Consider the following 13157-nt stretch of genomic DNA (forward strand, 5'->3'; position numbering starts at 1 on the left):
AGAGATGCTAGGTTTACAAATTTCTATGATTCTTTATTAGGTACTGTTGAGTCAAGCCTTAATAAAGGACCAATTTCTTTCCATTGTTTTCCAAACATTAAAATTTCTTTCAATTGTTTTCCAAACATTAAATTTCTTTAAATCATCCAAATGTTTTAAAGAGCATTGTTCTTCAAATAAAGACACATAATTACAAAATGCTTGAAGGATCTATTCTGATAGCATTGATCGGTAGCATTGGGGCTTAGTTTGATGATCAAGTAGGACGAGCCATAAATCCACATGCATAAGGGAGAAATCATGTTGTTTTCAATTGATCAAGCATAATATAAGTGGGAATGCAAGCATTTTAATGTTTAGGTCGCATATAATGAAGTAATTTAGGTCAAACTGTTATTAACTAGGCCCACACAAATTTTCTCTTATCTTTATTAAGCTGGCTCATAAAATTTAGGACTGCGAGAGTGGCTGACTAGTCAACTCATCTCTGGTTCTTGATTTATTTATTCATATTATGCTTGTAGTTTCTTCTTTTTATGGAATAAGGGCTTTCGCACTATGAAAACCATATGCATCCGAATATTTTAGGCTAGTGAGCATATTATTTCAATCTTCTACATTGCAAGAAATCAAGTTATGAGTTCTTTCAAGAACTTTGTAGACTTATGAAGACTCACGCTAGCAAACTTGGACTTACTACTCACGTCTTTTCTTTTTTGTGTTCTTTTTCTACTCTTATATTTAAATCAATTCGATATGATTCTCATATTTAGCCATATGGAAGAGAATAAAGAATGTGTGATTTCTTTTCCTATCAGATTTGTAATCCTACTTATGTTCTCATTCTTTTCATTTCTTTTTTGCCTCTCTTTCTAATCTCTATCTAGCGTGATGGATTAGTTTTATTTGATGAGCATAAACACGAAAATATTGAGTGAAATCGCGTTGAAGCTGATACGATCCAAACTAGCACAACAAATCCTTGTCCGATTTAAATTAGGAGTCCAAGCAACGAAAGGAATATTAATTCAACTAGGAGTCCTTGTCCGATTCAAATTACAAGTCAATGAGCTTATGAAAGACATTTAGGCTAAGGACACATCAAGGCATGAAGAATTGGATTTCAGTTCAAGGCTCATCAATTAAATTCAATTTATTAGGCTTGAATGAATCTAATTATGCTTAAAAAGACCAAAGAAGCTGAATTAGAGCATATGATGACTTCGGGGCTAACTTAGCTTACGTTATGAGGCTCATCTATATGACTTATATAGATTAGGATTTGATGGCTTATTTTACATGATCACACATGTATTTTATCAAAATCAGAACTTTATTTAAGTTATCTATTTTAATTAGGAAGGTTATCTTTATCCTTGATCAGATATAAATCCTTATTATTTAAGATTTAGGGTTTTCTATATCCCATATAAGGCTAGTACGAATTTTGATTTAATTAATTAAGTTGAAGTTGAAGTTGAATTTGAATGATAATTGTTTATTACACCTTAAAGTTGTTTGCTTTGTCTTTGTGTTCTTGTGTAAAATACATGCTTAAGAAACATTCAAGTAGATTGATCATTTTCTTGTGGAGTGTTTCGGAATTGTGAATTTAGGAACAAGTTTTCTAAATCCTAATTCTTGATCATCTTTCTAAGTAATATATTTTTTGACCTTTCTTAAGGGTTGAACCGAATTGGTTCTTGGGATTTTCATGTTAATGTGTTGCGGGTCCATAATTAAAAAGGGATTCTCAAGCTTATTCATAGAGGTTCCATATCACTCGATCAACTAATTTTCTTTCTTCGCATTTGTTGAAGTATTGGATCGGTGCCTATAATTACTCCTTCCATATGCTTTCACTCGACACTTGCGTTTATGCTCCACAAATAAAACCAAATCATCATACTAAACAGAGATTAGAAAGAAAGGTGCAAAAGAAGCGAACAAAATGAGGTCATCAGAAGGATTTCAGATCCGATAAGAAAAGAAATCACAAGTTGTTTGTTCTCTTCCATACAACTAAGCATAAGGATAAATAAAATAAAAGAAAGGAATGACGTGAGCAAGAAGTCTATATTCGCCAGCCCGAGTGTTGATAAATCTGCAAAGTTCTTCAAAGAACCTATAGCTTTGTTTCCCATAAGGTAGAAGACTAGAATAATATACTCACTAGCCTCAAATATTTGATTGCATTCGATTTTCATAGTGTGAAAGCCCTCAGTCCATAAGAAAAAGAAACTAGAAGGTAAATATGAATAAATAAATAAAGAAAGATGAATACACAGAGTGTACAGCTTGGAGGGCTACCAAGCGAGGATCCCAATGCCCATATATCCAAGTTTTTGGAGATATGCCGCACATTCAAGATAAATGGAACTACCGATGGTGCCATTCGGCAGAGATTATTTCCATTTTCTTTAAGGGATAAAGCAAAGAGATGACTACAGTCCCTTCCACCGAACACTATCACTACTTGGAAATCTTTGGCTGAAAAATTTCTTTACAAGTACTTTTCTCCAGCTAAGACTGCGAAATTGAAAAATGACATTTCTTCTTTTGCGCAGATGGACAACGAGAGCATGTATGATGCTTGGGAGAGGTACAAGGACTTGTTAAGATGCTGTCCACACCACGGTCTACCAATATGGATGCAGGTTTAGACCTTTTACAACGGTTTGAACCTTACTACTAGGCAAATGGTAGATGCTGCAGCAAGTGGGGCCTTGAACAGTAAGACGCTGGAGCGGGTGCAAAATCTGATAAAGGAGATAGCCATGAACAACTACCAGTGGCAATCCTCTAGGAGTCGGCCAGTCAAACAGGGAATGGTCAACCAGTTAGACTCCACAGCAGCCTTGGCAGCTCAAGTGGATCTTATGACTAAGAAATTAGACCAGCTTCAAATGCCGGTTCAAGCAGCCCAAATAAGCTGCAAGTTTTTCAATGGCCCGCACTATGGTGCAAACTATAATGCAGGAGGTATGTTTGCTAGCTCCTCTACTTCATCTATTATTTCTGCTGACCGTGAATAGGTTAATTACATGGGGAATACACTGGGATAGCAAAACAACCCCTATAGTAGCACATACAATCCTGGGTGGAGAAATCACTCAAATTTTAGTTGGTGCAATAATAATGCCTAAGGTCCACCAGGCTTTGAGAGACTGCATCAGCAGCCACCACAGCAGCAGTAGCAGGCTGTATCATCACAGCTTCCTCCACTAGCCAAGAAGAAATATAACTTGGAGGAGCTGATGATGAAGTTTGTCACGTTGACTGAGACGAGGTGCCAGTAGACAGACAATGCTTTTAGAAATCAGCAACCGTCCATTCAGAACTTGGAAAGTTAGATTAGTTAGATTTCTAAGATGTTGTCTGAGAGGCAAAAAGGAGCGCTCCTCAGCACCACTGAGTCTAACCCGAGGGAGCACGTGAACGCCATCACTTTGCGTTCAGGTTAGTTAGTTTTAGCTCCTTCTAAGCCTATTTTTGACAATTCCACTATTGATGTGCAGGTTGAGGCGAACAGTAAGGTTAAGGAACTTAAGAGGCAAAAGGAGAAACTAATCCCAGTCAAGGAGTATCAGCCCAAGATTCCTTATCCTGCTAGACTGAAGCAAGTAGAAGCACAAAAGCAGTTTAGTAAGTTTTTGGATATCTTTAGACAATTGCATATTAACTTGCCTTTTGTCGATGTATTTAAGCAGATGCCGAAGTCTGCCAAGTTCTTGAAGGATATACTTAGCAAAAGCAAGCTGGAGGAGGTAGCATATGTTAAGCTTAATGAATAGTGCTCAGTAGTGTTTCAGAGCAAGTTACTAGAGAAACATCACGACCCAGGGAGTTTTACTATTCCTTGCACTTTGGGTAACTTGTATGTTGATGATGCATTAGCTGATTTAGGTGCTAGCATAAATCTCATGCCCACGAGTATGTTCAATAAGCTAGGTTTGGAGGAGGCAAAACCCACGAGTATGTTCAATAAGCTAGCTTCTTAGGGAGATTGTAGAGAATGGTGTGCCTTTGATTTTAGGGAGACCTTTCCTTGCCACCACTACAGCTAAAATAGACATATTTGTGGGAAAGCTAGAGCTTAATGTAGGGGATGACTATGTTACTTTTAGTTTACTCCCATTTGATAGTTCTCCCGCCGACCATGTTCAAGCCATTTGCACTATTGATGGGATTGGTCTTGCATGTGATAGGCCACCACAGGATATACTAATTGATGATGCTCTGCATGCTTCCTTGCCTGTCGATGTGTGTTATTCATTTGAAGAAAACAACTTGTATCAATTTGAAACTTTGTGCTATGATACACCCGAGAAGGGTAGTTGCAAGTTTTTTTATGACAGGTCATCTAGATAGGATTTGGAGTGGATGACTTGGCACCCTAACTCAGTATGGAGAGCACCTCCTTGGCCATCTGCTGCACACATTGGACCGCCTTCTTGCAGTTATATGCATCAGGCCCCAGCTTACAATGAGCCCACCTTCTCAATTTGCCCATGGGGCAGGAATGCTGCTCTAGAGTCCAGCTAAGCGACTCGACCAAAAAGAAGCGCTTTTTAGGAGGCACCCCAAAAATTTTAATTTTATGTTTTTATTAACATTTTTATTTTATCAGTCATTTGCTTGCTTGATGGTAGTTAGAACACTTACTTAGTAATTTAACCTAGTTGTATGAATTTAGGGTTTTAGTAACTTAAGTTGGATTTTCAGAAATCAGTGAAGACGGACTTCCCTGTTTGATATATCTTACTTGAATTATAGCCTAAATCTGTACGTATTTGTGTTGAACGCAGGTAGGAAGTTTGGCGACTCGAGATGGAGAAGGAAAGCTCAGACTTCATCCGTCCACCACAATTTTCGTGGGCATCACGAGTTAGATCCCTAGGCCATGCTGATCAGCATGGCTAGAGTCATGCCCATGATGAATTGCACGGCGAGAGTCATGCCCATGATGAATATGCACATAAAGAGTTTGGGAAAATAACCATCTACCATGGCTTTCAAGGCCACCACAAGCTGCAACACCAGGCCCTGCCTGTCAGCACGGTCATGCCCTCACCCGTGACGGATTGGCACAAGGATGTGGCTTCAGGGTTTAGCATGGGCCGAGACCTTGCTGTGCTGACTAGCACAGCCTTGCCCTCGCCCATGCTGATTCCTGTGACTATATAATCATGCGTTTTCAAAAGTTTTCCTACCTTTCCCTCTCTAAGCTCTAAGGTGTTGCTTCTGCTTTATCTTTGATTTTTCTTACTTGTCACGACAACTTCAAGTAAGTCTCTTTGCCTTCCTTTTATTTGATTAAATTTGATTTTTCTGCATTTTCTTAATTATTTAGGACATTTTGATATGCTTTAGTAGTTTGCTTTGTTACACTGCTTAAATTTGACTTAGATTAGATTTAGTTAAGACTAGTTGTTATGTTTATGTGATTTTGAATAATGAAATGTTAAGTATGGGGTTTGGCAGTAATAAAGTTTATATATGTCATCTTATTATGAACAATTAATTGCATAAATTTTCTTTATTTGGTGCGCGATAAAGTGGATTGGAATGTAATTGTGAATTAGTTTTCTGCAGGAGATTGAGGCTTTAGTCTAAAGTTTTCTGTTAGTCAAATTATAGCCGTTATGCTGTTTAGTTTTTGGTATAATGTTAACTTGATTTCTTGTTCGAATACTAATGATTCACTGCATTAGGCAATATAAGGGACCGCGCGATCAATCACGTCGAAAGAAACCGTAACGTGCCGCTACCAGCAAGCGCCCGCGTGGTGGAGGAACATCTTCCTCCACTTCACCTTCATCAGCACCAGCACCTCCACCACAACAACAACTAGTCTGAGTACGAAGAGCACCGGTTGTAAATCCACCCGCACCTGGTTGACATCCCTTATGGACATTTCAGAATGCAGATAATGAGAGCCGCTTCCAAGTCATGAGATGGAAGCAACTGATGGCTGGACATTGCATCGACTTTGTATCCTTGGAGAGAGTGGGATTGGCTCAGGATGTGCGTGCCCTATCCGAAACTCTGCCATACGCATGATTCTTCGGCATCATTGAGCTAACCTATCGTGAGCTCACAATTGAATTCCTCAGCACCTTCTTTCTACAGCAACAGATCACAAACTGGCATCAGCCTGATGCACTTTACTCCAGACTTGGGGGAAGGAAGTTCTCAATGTCAGTTCCATAATTCGGCATGCATTTGGGATTATGGACTAAGCAGGAGACCTCGAGGGAGGAGTATCAGGGATGCATCTATGTCAACCCAATCTCGTACGACACCATGTGGGATTCATTAGTACTCAGGCCGGAATCATACTACCCCAGTAGGTCTAAGGCGTCTAGCCTTCCGGATCATCTCCGCTATCTCCATACTTTATTAGCTTACACGATTACAGGCACGAAGATAGTTTTGAGCGGTCACACAGACCGATGTCTTCATCCTCTAGGCTATGCAACATCGTAAGAAGCTTGACTTGGGATATCTGTTGGCTCGTCAAGTCCGTTCATTCATAGTCGACACCTAGAAGAAGATGCACTATTGTTTTGGCCCGTATGTGACTAGGTTAGCCAAGAGACTGGATGTATTGGATGACTATCTGTCAAAGCTTTCACATATTGATGATATGACACCACTAGGGATCAGACAAATGATCAACATGCAGATGATCATGGCTACTCGACACCCACACAGCATAGAGTATAGGCTTGTCAGCGCAATAGTAAGGGAGGCTAGAGAGGCAACAGCTAGAGGAGCCCAAGACCCGATGGCTGAGATTCCAGATGTTAGGATTCCTAATCTAGCCAGAGTATTTATGCCTACATTTGGAGCCTCCTCTTCTTATTCTGCAAGGACATCGAGTGCTCAGATTAGTGCTTTGGCTGACTAACTAGATCTATCTGTGATTTACAGCAGCAGCACTATACTGAGTTTGTGCAGCATAGAAAGGAGTTTGGGCAGTTTCAAGAAGAGACTAGGGCACAGTTTTAGGGTTTAAAGGATTTGCCAGCAGCTTATGCATGGGCTAGATAGCAGGCCACCCAGACAGACCTAATGTCAGAGCAGATTCAAAAGATGGCGGAGATCGGAGCACAAAATAAGCGATTTATTGATGATATGGAGTTTGATCTAGTAGGTTTTTTCACAGACCTTATGCCACCACCACCGCCCCCTCCTTCAACGCCTTCCCCTACTCCTCACCCTCCAGCAGATCAGCTAGTGAGGATGCGCCTTCGACAGACTACCAGCAATGAAACAAAAATTGGTGCTGTTTTTCTTTTCCTTTTCCTTTTTATTTTTGTTTTACTTTATTTTCGTTTCTTTCTGCATTTTTATTTTTATGTTATTTTCTTTCATTTTCCTTTCATGTTATGTTATTTTAGTGGAACACTTTTCTTGGCCGTCTTGATATGTACATTTAATATGATCTTCATTCTTTTTATGATGTGCTAGTTATGTGCTATACCCAGTTTTAATTTTTCTAACACCATGGATAGTGTTATACTCAAGTGTGGGGTAGGTATCTATGGCTCTATCCCTTAATTGTTTAAGGCAATGATAATGGACTATTCTTAGTATGTTAGGACCTAGGTTTTTCATGACATTTAAGTTTAGTTTATTCTTTCATAATTAATGACTTAATTCACACACTAGTAATTGATTATCCCTCTCTATCTTTTGAAAGCAATTTCATTGTATTCAATAAGTCAATTTGGGCGGGTTAAACCAATGTTACTTGAGTTCCTTGCAAATTTACAACCTTTGACTTTGAACTTTGATTATGCCAATCTGGTATTCAATTTATGTGATGATTCAATTGATAAGTCTAGGAACCTGATGGGTGCTAATCGTGTTAGCTACAATCTAAGGCAGTGTACCTATCGATGCAGTCTAGCACTAATGGCAAGTATCAAGGTCGTATTCCTCGGGAAAGCGAAAGCCCAGAGTTACTTCTTTGTTCTTTGTTATACTAACCTAAAATGGATGATGAATAAATTCTAAACTAACTATTAACTACGAGCTAAGTTCTAAGGGAGATGCAGGAGTAATTGATAAGTGAAATAATCAAGACAAGAAGACAAACCCAAAGGGAATCTAAACCAGTTGGCATCCGAACAAAAGATAAAGGATCAGTGAGTCTAATTATGCTACCCGTGGACGAATTCTTAACCGAATTCGGTTTCTCTCTCTCGATAACCGAATTCCTAAACCTAATAACCTAAAGTTGGAATCTCTTCCTAATGATTGATTCTTAAATTAGCATTAAGCTTTAATCCGCCTCTATTAAGCTTTGTTAATTCTTAATCTGGCTAGTTAATTATCCTTATCTCTAAGCGATTATTAACCAGTTCTTGTTATTCAAAGTTCCAATTGCCAAACGGATTTCTCAATCTCATAAAGCAACCTAAACATCACAATTCACAACGTCTCATGAATAATGCATTATTTTATTAATATTGAAAACAAGAAGAATACAAAACCAACTCAAACAATCCAACAATATAATATCAAGCCAACATAGTAAAGAAATCCCAATGGATTAAATCAGTCTAGCTAAACATGTTCATGTTTAAAACAATCTAGGAAATCAATTACAATGAAAGAATAATGAAAATAAAACATGTACACCCTTTTCTCTTGAATTGGATGAACAGCTCCAAATCTGGATCTACACTTTGATTAATGGAAATAATATTAATGCATGAGTAACTTAAATGATAACTCAACACAAACATCATGAACCAATGCCTCAGAGGGATCACTCAAGTCGCTCAAAGTGTATATTAGGTGAATAACAAATCCCTTAAAGCAAATGCACAAGACCCGCTCACCATAAGCTTGCTCATAAATCATATCTTCGCTACTGTGAATAAGTAAATACCAGAATCAAAGGGTCTTTACCAAGGTTGTAATGGGGCTAGGGCAAAGGTACGGAGATTTGGATAGAAGTATGAAAATGTTTGGAATTGCAATGCGATAAACAATAGTATATGCTCAAAGGATTAAATGCCTAAGATCACAAAAAGAATCATTCACTAAAATCCCTACTTTATAGAATAACGCTCGCAAATGCTCTAAATCCAATAAAAAGATAAATAATTAAAGAGATTTGTTTATTATATATATTTTTTTCTTCTTCTTCTTCCTTTTTTTTTTCAAAAGAAATGAACTAGCGACTTATTAGCATTGCATACCACTCGAATAAACATAAAGAATATCAAATACAAATTGGATCAAAGGGAGCATTTAAAATATTAAGAAGATTTAGTGAATTTACCAACATAGCAACTAGCATTTTAATCCCACATAAAGTTGAACATATCACATAAAGAAATTCCAGCATAAGGGTAAAGGAAAGATAAATGTAAAGAATGGTATATTTGAAGTGTATAGGTGTAGATTATGAAGAAAAGGTTAAGGCTCAAAAACTGGCTAACTAATGGAAACATAAGGTGATAGGCTTTTAGTCAAATGTGGGGAATCCTAAATCGCCCAAATCATCTCATGGTATTCACAATATTCATGTAACTTCAACACGCATTACAAAGCAAGTTCTAGAAGCAAAGTTAAGTACAATGCACACTCAAACAAGAAATATAAAGAGCATAAGTATAATGAATGCTCAACTGGCTCAAAATCTCACTTTCAGGTGTGGTATTAGGTGCAGTTGGTTTGCAACATCATTAATTGAATAATTACTTAAGAAACACATGCATATGATATTATCAACGTTCTAAGTTAAAATTCGACAATTCGAAAAAATAATTAAATAACACCGGTTTAACCCGGCAGGGTTGATGTGTAAAACACCATAAATTGTTTTCTAAGGACAATGAATAGCAAAGAAAAGTAACTACAATTCTATAAATCAAGTCATCAATCAGCTCAAAAATAGCATACTCAAGTGCATAAAAACACAGTGTCCTAACATCCCCTAAAAATACACAACACCTAGCCATAGCAATTTCAGATATATTAAAAATCCATATGAGAGATTAAGGTTTATCCATAAGCACCCCACACTTGAAGAACACACCGCCCTCGCAAAATGTTATGGATAGCCCGCATGGAATGCTCAACTCAGAGAACAAAGGCAATACAATCCAAGTGCATGACATGTATGAAAAATAAAGTAAATAAATGCGGAAAAATAAAAAGATCTAGGGGATCGCCTGATTATCCATCGAGGCCGATGTTGTGGAAATTCGGTGCCTCCTCAGAGAATCAAAATAATAAAATAAAGAAATAAAATTAAAACTGAAAATATGAAAACTAAAACTAATAAAATGTTTCAAAACAAAAGGTTAAAATATTAAAGATTAAAGATAAAGTTTGGGGTGCCTCCCAAAAGCGCTTCTTTTTATGTGATGAGTCTTCATTTGGACTCATGGTGAAAGGCAAATGGGCGTGATCGACGACCATCCATCCTTCTTCCAAGCAAATGTCTTCAAGTATCCGCTTAGAGGGATAATCGTCAATTTCCTCTTCCGACTATCAAGCAAGCTCGCCAATATGATGGGCAAGACTCGCTCCTCGTATAATTGGACGTAGTCATGATGTTTCAGGGCTCTTCCAATTTGAAAGTCGGAGTTTCAACAATTGGAAGGATCGATGGTTGGGCCATTTCTTCAGGAGTGTTGATGGTTTTCTTCAGTCCCTGGCTTGGTTCACTTGCTAGAAGAAACTCGAGCTCCTCCAAGACTTCTTCATTGGATAACTCGTGCTCATCTTCCATCATCGAAGGGACTTGTGGAAAATCTACCAACAATTCCTCAGAATCGCAACTCAAAGATCATCAATCACATTCCCTGTTGATAGTCTTTTAGAGGAATTATGTTCGCCTCTTCCTTTTTTGGTTCCATCTCCATGTTCAAGAAATCGTCCTGCACAGAAGCATCATCATCAAACATAGTAGATAAACCAGAAAAATTCTCACCTAAACGCAAAGTGACGGCGCTCAAATGTTCCTCGGATTCAGTAGCTATTGATAGAGTTCTCAATTGCTCTTCAGCTAGTAACTTGAAGATTAAGCCTACTTGATGCTCTATGTTGTTAATCGAGGCTTGTTGATCTTCAAGTATCCTCTCTGTTTGTTGGAATCTATCATCAAGACTTGTAATGAACCTCATCATCAGCTCCTCCGACACTAACTCTTCATCTTGAGTTAAAGGTGCAAGAGTAGGCTGCTGATGTGGTTGCTGAGATTCTGGTGGTTCTATGTAACACCCCCATCACATGCTAACCAATAAACATTAGCCAGGAAGCATACAAGCGTCGTAGAATATATACTACAGGTAGATAGGTCAATATGTAGGTTGTTAAGAATCCAGACACAAGGTTATTAACATATAAACATATGATTATACTTAAACATCATTTAACAAGTATTACAAACATCTTCTTATGCCTTATAAGGCATACTTCCATATATATCACATAACTGCATATAAAAATGCATCAGGAGGAGACTTCACAAAACTGGCCCAACTTGACAGAACTGCTAAAAGCTAGACTTCGCATACAACCAACGGATGCACTACTATTTACAAACCTGAAAAGAAAAATTTTGGAGAGGGGTGAGCCTCCAGCTCAGTAAATAAATAATCAACATAATCTATATCACATACACTTAATACAATTTCCACCCAATCACATAACTTTCCATGATATTCATAGTTTAGGTATAAAGTCATACCATTCTACTCAATTCATTACAACCATCATAGAAGAAATACAATTCAACAATTATGGTTAGTTCTCACGGCTTGTGGATCCCCTTTAATGTGCTGCTCCGCCTCATCCTCACATATCACACACGTAAATTCATAGTGCCCATACCTTGTTCTGAATGCTGTCTTGGCAATAGATTTCTCTTCAACCCGGAGTTGCCAATAACCTGATCTTAAATCAATTTTAGAGAACACAGTTGCACCTTTTAACTGATCAAGCAAATCATCAATTCTCGGCAATGGATATTTATTCTTCACTGTAATCCTATTCAATTGCCTATAATCAATACATAATCGCATACTACCATCCTTTTTCTTCACAAATGTAATCGGGTGCTCCCCAAGGTGAAGTACTTGGCCCGATGAAACCTTTATCAAGTAACTCTTCTAATTGCTTCTTTAATTCTTTCAATTCTAATGGAGCCATTCTGTATGGTGCAATGGAAATAGGTGCGATTGTGGATGATGTCAATCTCAAAATCAACCTCTCGATTTGGTGGCAAACCAGGCAAATCATCTAAGAATATGTTAGGAAATTCTCACGACCTTTGGAATGTCTAATACCCCTGGACTGACCTTAGTAGTATCTATAAAACTAATTAGATATGCTTCACATCCATTTTTAATTAATCGACACGCACGATCCTTTACTGAAATCAAACAATTAGGAATTGTCTTCCTTTCACCCACCATTACTATTTTCATTTCTCCTTGTATTTCCATAGCCACTTCCTTCGTTTTATAATCAACAATAGCATGATTTCTTGACAACCAATCCATCCCCAAAATAACATCAAACTCTCTAAGATTAATAACAACCAAATCTGCATGTAGTTTGACACTATCTACTACTACAGGACATGATCTCACTATCGTATTTATTATGATAATACCCCCAGCAGGCATAGATACATATATATCATAACCTAATGCCTCTATATTAGCATGAACATGCGATGCAAAATCATGTGATATGAATGAACATGTGGATCCAGGATCAATAAGAACATGTGCATCAGAATCATGAATAGAAAGTATACCAGTAACAATTTCAGGTGCTACAAATGCTTCATTTCTAGTAGTAGCAAATACTCTAGCTTGTGCTTGTGGTTGACCAATTTGTTCCGATGGTGTTGCTTTGAAATAGTTAAACCTCCTCCGCCACCTCTTCCCTCTCCGCCTCTGAACCAACTAGAATATTTTCACCAACACTACTCTGACCCACTATATAAGATTCTCCAGCATTATTTCTTCTCATAGGACAATCTCTAGAATAATGTCATGGCCTACTACAAGTAAAACATACTACTGGTCTAGGTCCCCAACATTCTCCAGTATGTCTCCTGTTGCACGTAGGACAAACAGGAGCAAACCCTCTACTGGCTGAAACTTGTCCTCCCTCAA

At 37.9% G+C, this 13157-nt stretch overlaps 1 non-coding gene across 1 annotated transcript; it reads right to left on the reverse strand.

Moving 5' to 3' along the window:
• Positions 1 to 2534: 2534 nt before the first annotated feature.
• LOC112536877 lies at positions 2535 to 2641 on the reverse strand. The gene has a single exon (XR_003080806.2). It is a non-coding gene; the product is annotated as a small nucleolar RNA R71 (small nucleolar RNA).
• Between the last annotated feature and the right edge of the window lie 10516 nt (positions 2642 to 13157).

Source organism: Ricinus communis, chromosome 9 (assembly GCF_019578655.1).
Source record: "Ricinus communis isolate WT05 ecotype wild-type chromosome 9, ASM1957865v1, whole genome shotgun sequence".
NCBI lineage: Eukaryota > Viridiplantae > Streptophyta > Magnoliopsida > Malpighiales > Euphorbiaceae > Ricinus > Ricinus communis.